Raw genomic sequence first — 11,515 nt, forward strand, 5'->3', positions numbered from 1 at the left:
AGTGTTTAGCTGGGTTAGGATGAACCAAGATGGGTGCTTGAGAGAACTTTCGTTTTAACAGGTGAAAAGCTTGATCTGCTTCCGGATTCCACTTAAACTGGATCTTAGAAGAAGTTAGTGCAGTTAGGGAAGCAGCAGTTTGGCTGTAGTTGCGGATAAACCTCCGATAGAACTTTACAAATCCAATGAATCTCTGGAGCTGTTTGTGTGAATCAGGAAGTGGCCAGTCCAAGACGGCTTTGATCTTGTCCGGGTCGGAGCGAACCTGTCCACCCTCTAGAATAAATCCCAGGAATGTGACTGAATCTTTATGGAACTCACACTTATCTGCTTTAATGAAAAGTTGGTCCTCCAGAAGACGTTGTAGAACTTGGCGGACATGGTGGCGATGTTCAGTGATGTCCTTAGAATAAATGAGAATGTCATCTAAATACACAAATGTTCAAAACATCTCTCAAAACGTCATTCACTAGTGCCTGAAACACTGCTGGCACATTGCTGAGTTCAAAAGGCATAACTAGATATTCAAAGTGTCCTAAAGGCGTCTTAAATGCAGTCTTCCACTCATCACCCTTGTGAATTTGGACGAGGTGGTAAGCATTGGGTAAGTCCAATTTGGTGAACACAGTGGAACCATGTACCGGTTCAAAGGCAGAAGGGAGTAATGGTAATGGATATTTATTTTTAACAGTGATTTGATTAAGTCCACGGTAGTCAATACAAGGACGTAATGATCCATCCTTCTTCCCGACGAAGAAAACACCAGCACCAAGGGGAGAGGATGATGGACGGATGATACCAGCTGCCAGGGACTCAGAAATATATTTTTCCATGGTGGCTCGTTCAGGATTAGAAATATTGTACAGGCGACTTGATGGTAAAGGTGCTCCACGTAGAAGATCAATTGCGCAGTCATAGGGCCGGCGAGGAGGCAGAGATAGGGCCTTTGATTTGCTGAACACCATTTTAAGGTCATGATATTTGGTGGGGACTTGAGTGAGATCAGAAGGTTCCTCCTCCTTATGGTTCAAAACTGGGATGTTAGGTGAAACAGCCGACTGTAAACAAAAAGATAAGCATTTAGAAGACCAGGATTCAACACGGACTTCAGTCCAATTAAGATGCGGGTTATGAATCTGCAGCCAGGGAAGGCCTAGAACCACAGAATTTTGTGAAATGGGAAAAACAAGGACCGGGATGAATTCTCTGTGATTACCTGCTATCACCACTTCGAGCGGTTTGGTCTTATGAGTAATGGAATGCAGGGAACTACCATCCAGAGCCTGGACTTGGTGTGACACAGGGAGAAGTTCAGTCTCAATCTGGTATTTGCTGACCAGAGCCTGATCAATTAAATTCTGATTGCTATCAGAATCAATCAAGGCTGAAAAGCTGATAAGTTCATTATTATACAACAAAGTGGCAGGCAAGGTGAATCTAGGGGTCTTGGAGCGACAATGTTAGTCTGCCGGCTCCCCCTTTATAGTCGACGGATCCCCCCTTTTGGCCGAAGTGGCCATGAGTAGACAAAATGATCAGGTGAACCACAATAAAAGCATTGATTTGCTTCCCTTCGATGCTGTCGCTCATCTGGAGTAAGCCTGGTCCTACCTAATTGCATGGGTTCGGGTTCTGACGGACTGAACGGCTGAGGCGCTGCGGAAGTGGATCTAAATCCAGAGAGTAATTGTGACTTATTCACTAATCGCCCAGAGCGGATTCTTCTCCTTTCTCTCATACGTGAATCAATTCGTATTGCTAAGGCAATAAAGTCATTTAATTCTTTTGGTTCATCTATCAGGGCTAACTCATCTTTTACAGCCTCATCCAGTGACTGAAAAAATGCGGCTTTAAGTGCCTGCTGGTCCCAGCCTGAAGCTGCTGCCAATCTGCGGAATTCTATAGAAAACTCAGTTAGAAGTTTGTCTTGTTATTGTAGCACCCACAAGTGGCGTGCAATATGTATCTGAACAGTCTCCTGAGGGAATGTTTGCTTGAATTCCTTAATAAATTCATCATAGGTGCAACCAAACTGATTACAGTCCGTGAACCTGGAATCAGCCCATCGAAGAGCCTTTTCTGTTAATAATCCTAATACATAAGAAGTCCTGACATCATCATGAGGGAATGATTGAGGTGACCGGTTGAACACAAGCTTACACTGCAGCAGAAATCCTCCGCAGTCTCTGATCTCCCCAGAAAATTTACGTCACATCCGGAAGGTAGCTGTTGAGAAAGCGGGGGTTCAGTAGCGCCACCAGGCGAAGGGGAGTCCTTGGTACTGAGAACATGCTGTAAGAGAGAGGAAATCTGTTCCAGCTGTTGGTTAGTTTGTGTTTGTTGTTCATGAAGAGAGCGGAACCTTGAGCCTGAATTTGGTGACTATGTTCAGATAGAGTTCTTTTTTGGCCTGAGTGTTTCTGCTAGGTCGGCTTGGCCTGAGTGTTCTGTCATTTTGTTTGTAGCCAATCTGACCCACATGCAGAAAACACTCAGAGAGATTATAAAGTTTAAAGTGTTTATTTTGTCACAGGTCCGATGAAGGTGGGATCTGGGACTGGAACCTCTCAGCTGCATTGTAGGGTAACAGGTAAGTAGAGGACAATTAGGATTTGCAGTGTTTGGTATCTTACAGTTTGTAGGTGAAGCTGGTTCGCCGGAGGAATGTGATTCCGGGTCTGGTAAGCTTGGTTGGCCTGGTTACTTTGATTAACTGATCCTTCCCACAGATCAGAACTTTGATTCAGTGTTTCCTTACAGACGGAATCCAGAGGTGCCACTCGCTGGAGGGTGGACAGGTTTCGCTTGAGGAAGCTGAGAGTATGGAGTCCAATGGCTGCCAGCAAGGCCTGACTGGAAATCTTGGCAAAGAAGGCGAAGTCAGGTAGGTACTTTCAAAGGAGCTTGAACTGGGTCCAAAGCTGAACCTGGAAATAAGCAAGGACAAGATTGATAAGTCGAAGCTTAGCAAAACATGAATGCCTTAAACTTGGCCGCTTGAATGTTACCACAGAGGCAAAACACTCAGGCGTCGAAGTTTTGGCACCATGCTCCTTTTAAACCTCCTAGCTTGATCACAGAGATGGAAAACACCTGTCCTAACCCAAGAGAGCACAAGCGACACCTAGGGGCGAAGCGTAGTTAATAGCAGGCACAAAAATACAAGAAACTCCCAGAACCCGACAAGAACATTAAAAACAGCAGAGAAATAGTCAAAACACATACACAACTGAAAATCCAAACCCAAAACCTTGTTATCTTGACAGCTTGATGCTCAGTGTTGCTGCATTTCCAAGCGGCATAAAGACATGTATGATATTTGAGGCAAAAAAATATTTACAGGGATTAAACGTGTGATAAAAGGACTTATATTGGTAAACATTTACCCCAACTGTCTCCTCCTCAGGATCCGAGACTGGAGGAGGATGGCAAAAATATGTATAATTAATCTTAATGTTTCCTCTGCTTGTTAACTCTAAATAATTCCCAATCCAAAGAGGCATGGCATGTGAGAGTTCATATGTAAGCAACAGATTTTGTGGCCGAGAAGGCCTGAAGTTTTGGTAAATTCCAGGCAGTTTAGAACACCCTAAACAAGCCATTCAGTCAGAATTAGAGGATTTCATACCATTAGGTGCTGCTTTACTAATCCCAGTTTTATAAGATTACTGAAAACTTGAACAATGTGTTAATTGGCAAACGGTTTTGAAAGACTTGCCTACAGAGACAAACACATGGCAGCAACTCAGTGCATTCAGGTAAGTAGATGTGGCAAAGATGATTTTCTAGTGGGGACTTAAGTGACTTTGCATCTAAGTATTGCAGAAACTGCCCATCTACTGGGATATTCACAGACACCCATCTCTATGGCTTTACAAAGAATGTTTCCTGAAGAGAAAATATCCAATGAGTGGCAGTTGTAGGGATAAAAAAAATCATTGTTGATGTCAAAGGTTTGAGATGACAGAAAAGCAACAGATAACAGCTTGTAACAACCAAGTCATGCAGAATATCATCTATGATGCTAGAATTCTCACAGGCTCATCAATTTTAGACATTTACATATTGGGATACTGTTGTCCAGTCTTGTGAGTCAAGATTTCAGTTGCAAGATTCAGATAGTAGGGTCAGAATTTGGTGTAGAGCTGAAACATGGATCCCTCTTGCTTTGCACCTCATGCACACTGTTCTGAATGCTGCTGCTGTTGTTGTGGTATGGTGGATATTTTCTTGACACACATTGGGCCCATTCACATCAACAGAGCATTTTTTATACACAACAGCCTACCTCAGTAGGCTACTGTCCAAGCCCTTATGTCTACTATACAGGTCCTTCTCAAAATATTAGCATATTGTGATAAAGTTCATTATTTTCCATAATGTCATGATGAAAATTTAACATTCATATATTTTAGATTCATTGCACACTAACTGAAATATTTCAGGTCTTTTATTGTCTTAATACGGATGATTTTGGCATACAGCTCATGAAAACCCAAAATTCCTATCTCACAAAATTAGCATATCATTAAAAGGGCCTCTAAACGAGCTATGAACCTAATCATCTGAATCAACGAGTTAACTCTAAACACCTGCAAAAGATTCCTGAGGCCTTTAAAACTCCCAGCCTGGTTCATCACTCAAAACCCCAATCATGGGTAAGACTGCCGACCTGACTGCTGTCCAGAAGGCCACTATTGGTACCCTCAAGCAAGAGGGTAAGACACAGAAAGAAATTTCTGAACGAATAGGCTGTTCCCAGAGTGCTGTATCAAGGCACCTCAGTGGGAAGTCTGTGGGAAGGAAAAAGTGTGGCAGAAAACGCTGCACAACGAGAAGAGGTGACCGGACCCTGAGGAAGATTGTGGAGAAGGGCCGATTCCAGACCTTGGGGGACCTGCGGAAGCAGTGGACTGAGTCTGGAGTAGAAACATCCAGAGCCACCGTGCACAGGCGTGTGCAGGAAATGGGCTACAGGTACCGCATTCCCCAGACCTGGGCTACAGAGAAGCAGCACTGGACTGTTGCTCAGTGGTCCAAAGTACTTTTTTCGAATGAAAGCAAATTCTGCATGTCATTCGGAAATCAAGGTGCCAGAGTCTGGAGGAAGACTGGGGAGAAGGAAATGCCAAAATGCCAGACGTCCAGTGCCAAGTACCCACAGTCAGTGATGGTCTGGGGTGCCGTGTCAGCTGCTGGTGTTGGTCCACTGTGTTTTATCAAGGGCAGGGTCAATGCAGCTAGCTATCAGGAGATTTTGGAGCAGTTCATGCTTCCATCTGCTGAAAAAGTTTATGGAGATGAAGATTTCATTTTTCAGCACGACCTGGCACCTGCTCACAGTGCCAAAACCACTGGTAAATGGTTTACTGACCATGGTATCACTGTGCTCAATTGGCCTGCCAACTCTCCTGACCTGAACCCCATAGAGAATCTGTGGGATATTGTGAAGAGAACGTTGAGAGACTCAAGACCCAACACTCTGGATGAGCTAAAGGCCGCTATCGAAGCATCCTGGGCCTCCATAAGACCTCAGCAGTGCCACAGGCTGATTGCCTCCATGCCACGCCGCATTGAAGCAGTCATTTCTGCAAAAGGATTCCCGACCAAGTATTGAGTGCATAACTGTACATGATAATTTGAAGGTTGACGTTTTTTGTATTAAAAACACTTTTCTTTTATTGGTCGGATGAAATATGCTAATTTTGTGAGATAGGAATTTTGGGTTTTCATGAGCTGTATGCCAAAATCATCCGTATTAAGACAATAAAAGATCTGAAATATTTCAGTTAGTGTGCAATGAATCTAAAATATATGAATGTTAAATTTTCATCATGACATTATGGAAAATAATGAACTTTATCACAATATGCTAATATTTTGAGAAGGACCTGTATATCCATCTTCTACTTCTACGACAATATTGCACCATGTCACAAAGCTCAAATTGTCTAAACTGGTTTCTAGGACATGGCAATGAGTTCACTCTACAACAATGACCTCCACAGGCATCAGATCTTAGTGCAACACAGCACCTTTGGAATATGGGGGTTCTGAAGATTTTCATCAAGGATGTGCAGCTGAAAAATCTGTAAAAGTCACATGATTTTATCAGGTCAAAATGGATTTAAGAAGGTACACTTAAGAATTAAGGCACTGAAGGCAAAACAGCATTTTAACCTGGTTCCAGCAAGGTGAGCTCATTAATCTGGGTGGTGTGTGTATATAAAATGAGAAAATCTCATTGCATTCGTAGAAATGCATGTTAATGACAGCGTCATAATGTTTTAAGCTAAACTCCAGATTTACATGCAAACACTTTCTAATAATAGCTTTTTTAGACAAACTAATATTCATGACTATATTGTCAATGAGTAAACCATGAGCAAACCTCTCAGCCCAGACAGATTGCCTCCATTATTCAGTAAGTAAAGCAGAGCAAGTTTGTCCTGGAAGACGATTGCCACCTTGTCCTATTTGTGCCTTCTCATTTGGAAAAGTCTGCAAAGTACCAGTCTCCTGCTTCATGACAGCCATTACCGAGTCTGAGGATGCATCAGCATATGTAATAGCTGCTCAGGGGTTTAAACAGGGTGCGGTGTATAAGTTCATGTTGCAGTCTATCTAACAGACACTCAATTACTTATACAAAAAACAACTGACCCACACAAAATGCGTTTCAAGAAATCACCTTCCACGAATGTCCTGTGTGTAGCAAGAATGGCCACTGATATGTTTGTAACCCATCCTTCGTAAATAATGAAGGGAATCTACTCACATGCATCATAAGAAGAGGCTCAGCCTGTGTGAGAACACAGGCAGAGCTGTCATCCTCTGCATTATGGATAGAGTTCCTACGGAGAACATGCAAAGCCCATTCAGACATGCTATTGCGGCAGTTAAATCTTTCATGATGTTCCTTTGCCTACACAGTATCAGGTAGCAACATCTGTGATAGTTCTGTGTCCCAAAAGAGTGGGAATGAGTGAAAATGAGTGGAGATGCTATCACAGAAGAGTCTCCACATGTTTCAGCTTCCCTGGTATTGGGGTGGGAGGGTGTCGGCACATCCGCTTGTTAACAGCTGAAGATGGGATGTGCATTAAAGTTTCAGGCAGACTTAATCAGTAAGATGAGCCGGACACTCCTTTCTTGATATGAGTTTTTGGTGACAATGAAAAGAGGTCATCAATAATTGAGGTACCATACAGACAAGCAAGCTAGGCATTTGTGTCAGTCCCAAAGGCCTAATCCATACAAAATGCACTTTGCATTATTGTCACTTGAAATATTCCTATAGCTCAGTTTTACACAGCTCAAATGCCAAAATATGTGTCAAAGGTGGTGATGCAATGCAACAATTAACAGCACATTGCCATGTTTTGTTTATTAAAAGGATATATATATATATTTATATACAAAAAAATAAAGGGAACACTCAAATAACACATCCTAGATCTGAATGAATGAAATATTCTCATTGAATACTTTGTTCTGTACAAAGTTGAATGTGCTGACAACAAAATCACACAAAAATCATCAATGGAAATCAAATTTATTAACCAATGGAGGCCTGGATTTGGAGTCACACACAAAATTAAAGTGGAAAAACACACTACAGGCTGATCCAACTTTGATATAATGTCCTTAAAACAAGTCAAAATGAGGCTCAGTATTGTGTGTGGCCTCCATGTGTCTGTATGACCTCCCTACAACACCTGGTCATGCTCCTGATGAGACGGTGGATGATCTCCTGAGGGATCTCCTCCCAGACCTGGACTAAAGCATCCACCAACTCCTGGACAGTCTGTGGTGCAACGTGACGTTGGTGGATGGAGCGAGACATGATGTCCAAGATGTGCTCAATCGGATTCAGGTCTGGGGAATGGGCGGGCCAGTCCATAGCTTCAATGTCTTCATCTTGCAGGAACTGCTGACACACTCCAGCCACATGAGGTCTAGCATTGTCCTGCCTTAGGAGGAACTCAGGGCCAACCGCACCAGCATATGGTCTCACAAGGGGTCTGAGGATCTCATCTCAGTACCTAATGGCAGTCAGGCTACCTCTGGCGAGCACATGGTGGGCCATGCGGCCCTCCAAAGAAATGCCACCCCACACCATTACTGACCCACTGCCAAACTGGTCATGCTGAAGGATGTTGCAGGCAGCAGATCACTCTCCACGGTGTCTCCAGACTCTGTCACGTCTGTCACATGTGCTCAATGTGAACCTGCTTTCATCTGTGAAGAGCTCAGGGCGCCGGTGGCGAATTTGCCAATCCTGGTGTTCTCTGGCAAATGCCAAACGTCCTGCACGATGTTGGCCTGTGAGCACAACCCCCATTTGTGGACGTCGGGCCCTCATACCATCCTCATGGAGTCAGTTTCTAACCGTTTGTGCAGACACATGCACATTTGTGGCCTCCTGGAGGTATTTTTAGGAATCTTCACTGTTGTTGTGTTTTTGTTTCATTTTTAACAGAAAAAATCTGTTGTTCTTGTAAAGTGCCTGGAGATGAGATTTGTTGTTTAACTGGTTTGACTAGTTTAATAAACTAAATTGTGTTCACAACTCAATTCAATTCAATTCAAAGATACTTTATTAATCCCCGAGGGGAAATTAGAATTCCAGTACAACCCATCCAAACATACATCATGACACAAGACAAAGGGGGGATGGGTCACCGAGGCTTTGCTGCCCACTCACAGGCGCTGGCCTCGCTAGATGAGGAAAGAGGCCACATTAGGTAAATAGAGAGAAAAAAATCATATTTCATACTTTATCCTTAGCAGGATACAGTTTAAGATTGCAAAAAACCTCAGCACAAAGAAGCAACAAGTTTACAAAACAACATCATGCCGGGAACGGTGAAGGTGGTGTGAGGGGGTGCATATGTTTATCTTGAGCATGTGTGTGTGTGCAAGTGAGTGTGTGCAAGTAAGTCCATGAAGCATTGTCACAGAGGCCATTGTCCTTGATGGTACGTTGGAATGTTCATCAACCGGCCACAAAGTTCTGAGCAGGTCCACAGATGTCCTCAGGGAAGGGAGGGAGCAGAGGGAGCAGAGCGTCATGTTTACATAACATCCAGGAGAAGTTGAAGATAGCGAGCCGTCAAGGCCGTGCAGGGGAGCCAGATTCAGAAAAACAATAATTATTTGGGTTAGGCTGACTCTTAATTTTCCGTCAGCCTTGAGAGTCTCGCTGGTGCTTCTCAAAGGCGAATCCAAATAGACAAATTTCTGGTCTTTCGCCAGATCCGATTTATCCCATTTCACCCCTGAGTCCAGGAACCACAACCTGCCTGCGATTCTGCTGTGTAAGGATCACATCCAGTCTGCGATTCAGCTCACGTAACATCTCAGTCAGAGTGTTGATCACCCTGAAGATCCCATCACACATGCCAGGCAGCCTCACAATTGTCAGAACAGCTGCTGACATTTTCCGAATTTCTCCATATGCCAGGTAACCGCTGACTCCAAAAAGCAGAAATCCTGACATCAAACATCCAATTATATACACATCTTCCACATCCTCGACTGACATTGTCGACAAACACACAATCCTCCACTTCTGCCAGGAGTCCATCGTGTATCCAGAGAAAAACGTCCCATCCGGACAAGTTGGGCTCTCCTTCACCCTGTCTTCTCCTCGAGAAAATTTGATCTATTGCATTGAGAGACCAGCTGACCAAATCCATAACTAAGAATTTGGAAGATATGCAAGAAGAGGCTCCAAAAAGAAGACAAGACACAGAGCTGAAGCAGGGCAGATATGGGAGAGGGTGCGGGAGACAGAGAAAAAGCGTCCTCCTCCACCGAGAGCAGAAAGAAAAACTATATTACAAATATTGATGGTTTTAATTTCAAATGCATTTCTTTTCCAGTTTGACCCTTGATATGTTTTATTTAAGAATCCAATTAATACAATTTTTGTCTAAAATTATACATGAAAATATGTTTATTTTAAGGCTTTTTTCACATCTTTACCAGGGTGAAAAGGGCAGTATAAATTGATTTTTTAAGACCTTGACAAATGATAACTAAAAACAAAGCCTGCATCAGTCCTAAAACTGCTAGGGTTTGTCATTTTTCCTCACATTCTCTTCTTCACAGAAACATATCCATGGTCTCTGCCTTTCTGCGTCTCACTGCCCTAGAGTCCAGGTAAGCTGCTTGTCACATTACTTTGCGTTGCTGTCCCACACAAGCACATCCTGCCGTCAGTGTCAACTTGTTGGCTCACGTTTCCTTCCTGTTTACCGCTCCCAGCTCCTGACCCGCAGGGGTCACTGATCCGCTTGGTGTCGTTTGGTTTGTGTTACCTTTTGGATTCCCCAGGCTCATCCCGCTTCCGGTGGCATGGTCTGCCCTCACCCCATCCACCCCCGACCCTCCATTCCCACCCTGCAGCAGAGATTAGAATCAGAAACTGATAACGGCAGATATAGAGGCCTGATCATTTAAATATTGCTGTCAGTGTCTGTGAGCAGTAAGTGCTTGTTAAGTATCTGGTTAAATTGCACAAATGTTACTACTTTAAAGTACCTTGCGGAAGTATTTATACCTTTTAAACTTTTAATTATTTTATTGCATCATGAGCACAATCTTCAATGTAGCTACTTACTTTCCTGGAATTGTATGTGATATAACAATATCAAGTAGTGCATAATTGCTGAGTAGAGGAAAAATAATGTATGGTTTTAAAAGTGCTTTACAAATAAAAAATCTATATAGCATGGTGTGTCTTTGTATTCAGGAACCTTTTTCTAATACCACTAAATATAATCTTCCAGCAAGAAAAACAACTCTAAACATACAGCCAGACCTACAGCAGTGTGGTTTAGATCAATGGATAATCATGTGTCAGAATGGTAACTGAGCAAGAGCTCAAAGAATAATTTAATTCAATTTAAAAATGCTTTATCAATCCCAAAGGGAAATTAACTGTTGTCGTAACTTGAACTTGATCTAAGTTTCTTCATAGAGTCATGATAGATGATAATGGTATGTTACAGTCTTATTAAAAGGATGCCCAGGTTATGGTTGTGTTCTTTATTTTAAGCACCCTTATTTGCACAATCCTCTCTAGAGGCTCCAGAATAGTCATCAGAACAGAGTCACTGCCTTTGATGTTGCTACGCCAACAGACGATGACAGAAGATATTATATTTACCCACAACAGACTTATAGATATGCAACACCTTGCTGCAAACAGTGAAGTGCCCAAGCATCCTCAGGCAATACAGTCTGCTCTGTTTCTGCTTGTATGCGGCAGCTTCACTAATCCATCTCCGGTCTAGTCTATTGTCCAGGCATGTAGACTCCTCTACTACCTTCTTCAACCATGATGGAACTAGTGTCTGCTTTCCCTGAAACCCAATGGAACAACAGAAAAAAGATTGACCAGAAATTTCAGTCTTACACACGATGAAACTGAAATTATTTCTCATTCGTTTCAGATTTTTCTAGATAAAACATACACTAACTTGCAGATAGCACTGTAGCAAAAATG

Source organism: Girardinichthys multiradiatus, chromosome Y (assembly GCF_021462225.1).
Source record: "Girardinichthys multiradiatus isolate DD_20200921_A chromosome Y, DD_fGirMul_XY1, whole genome shotgun sequence".
Lineage (NCBI taxonomy): Eukaryota > Metazoa > Chordata > Actinopteri > Cyprinodontiformes > Goodeidae > Girardinichthys > Girardinichthys multiradiatus.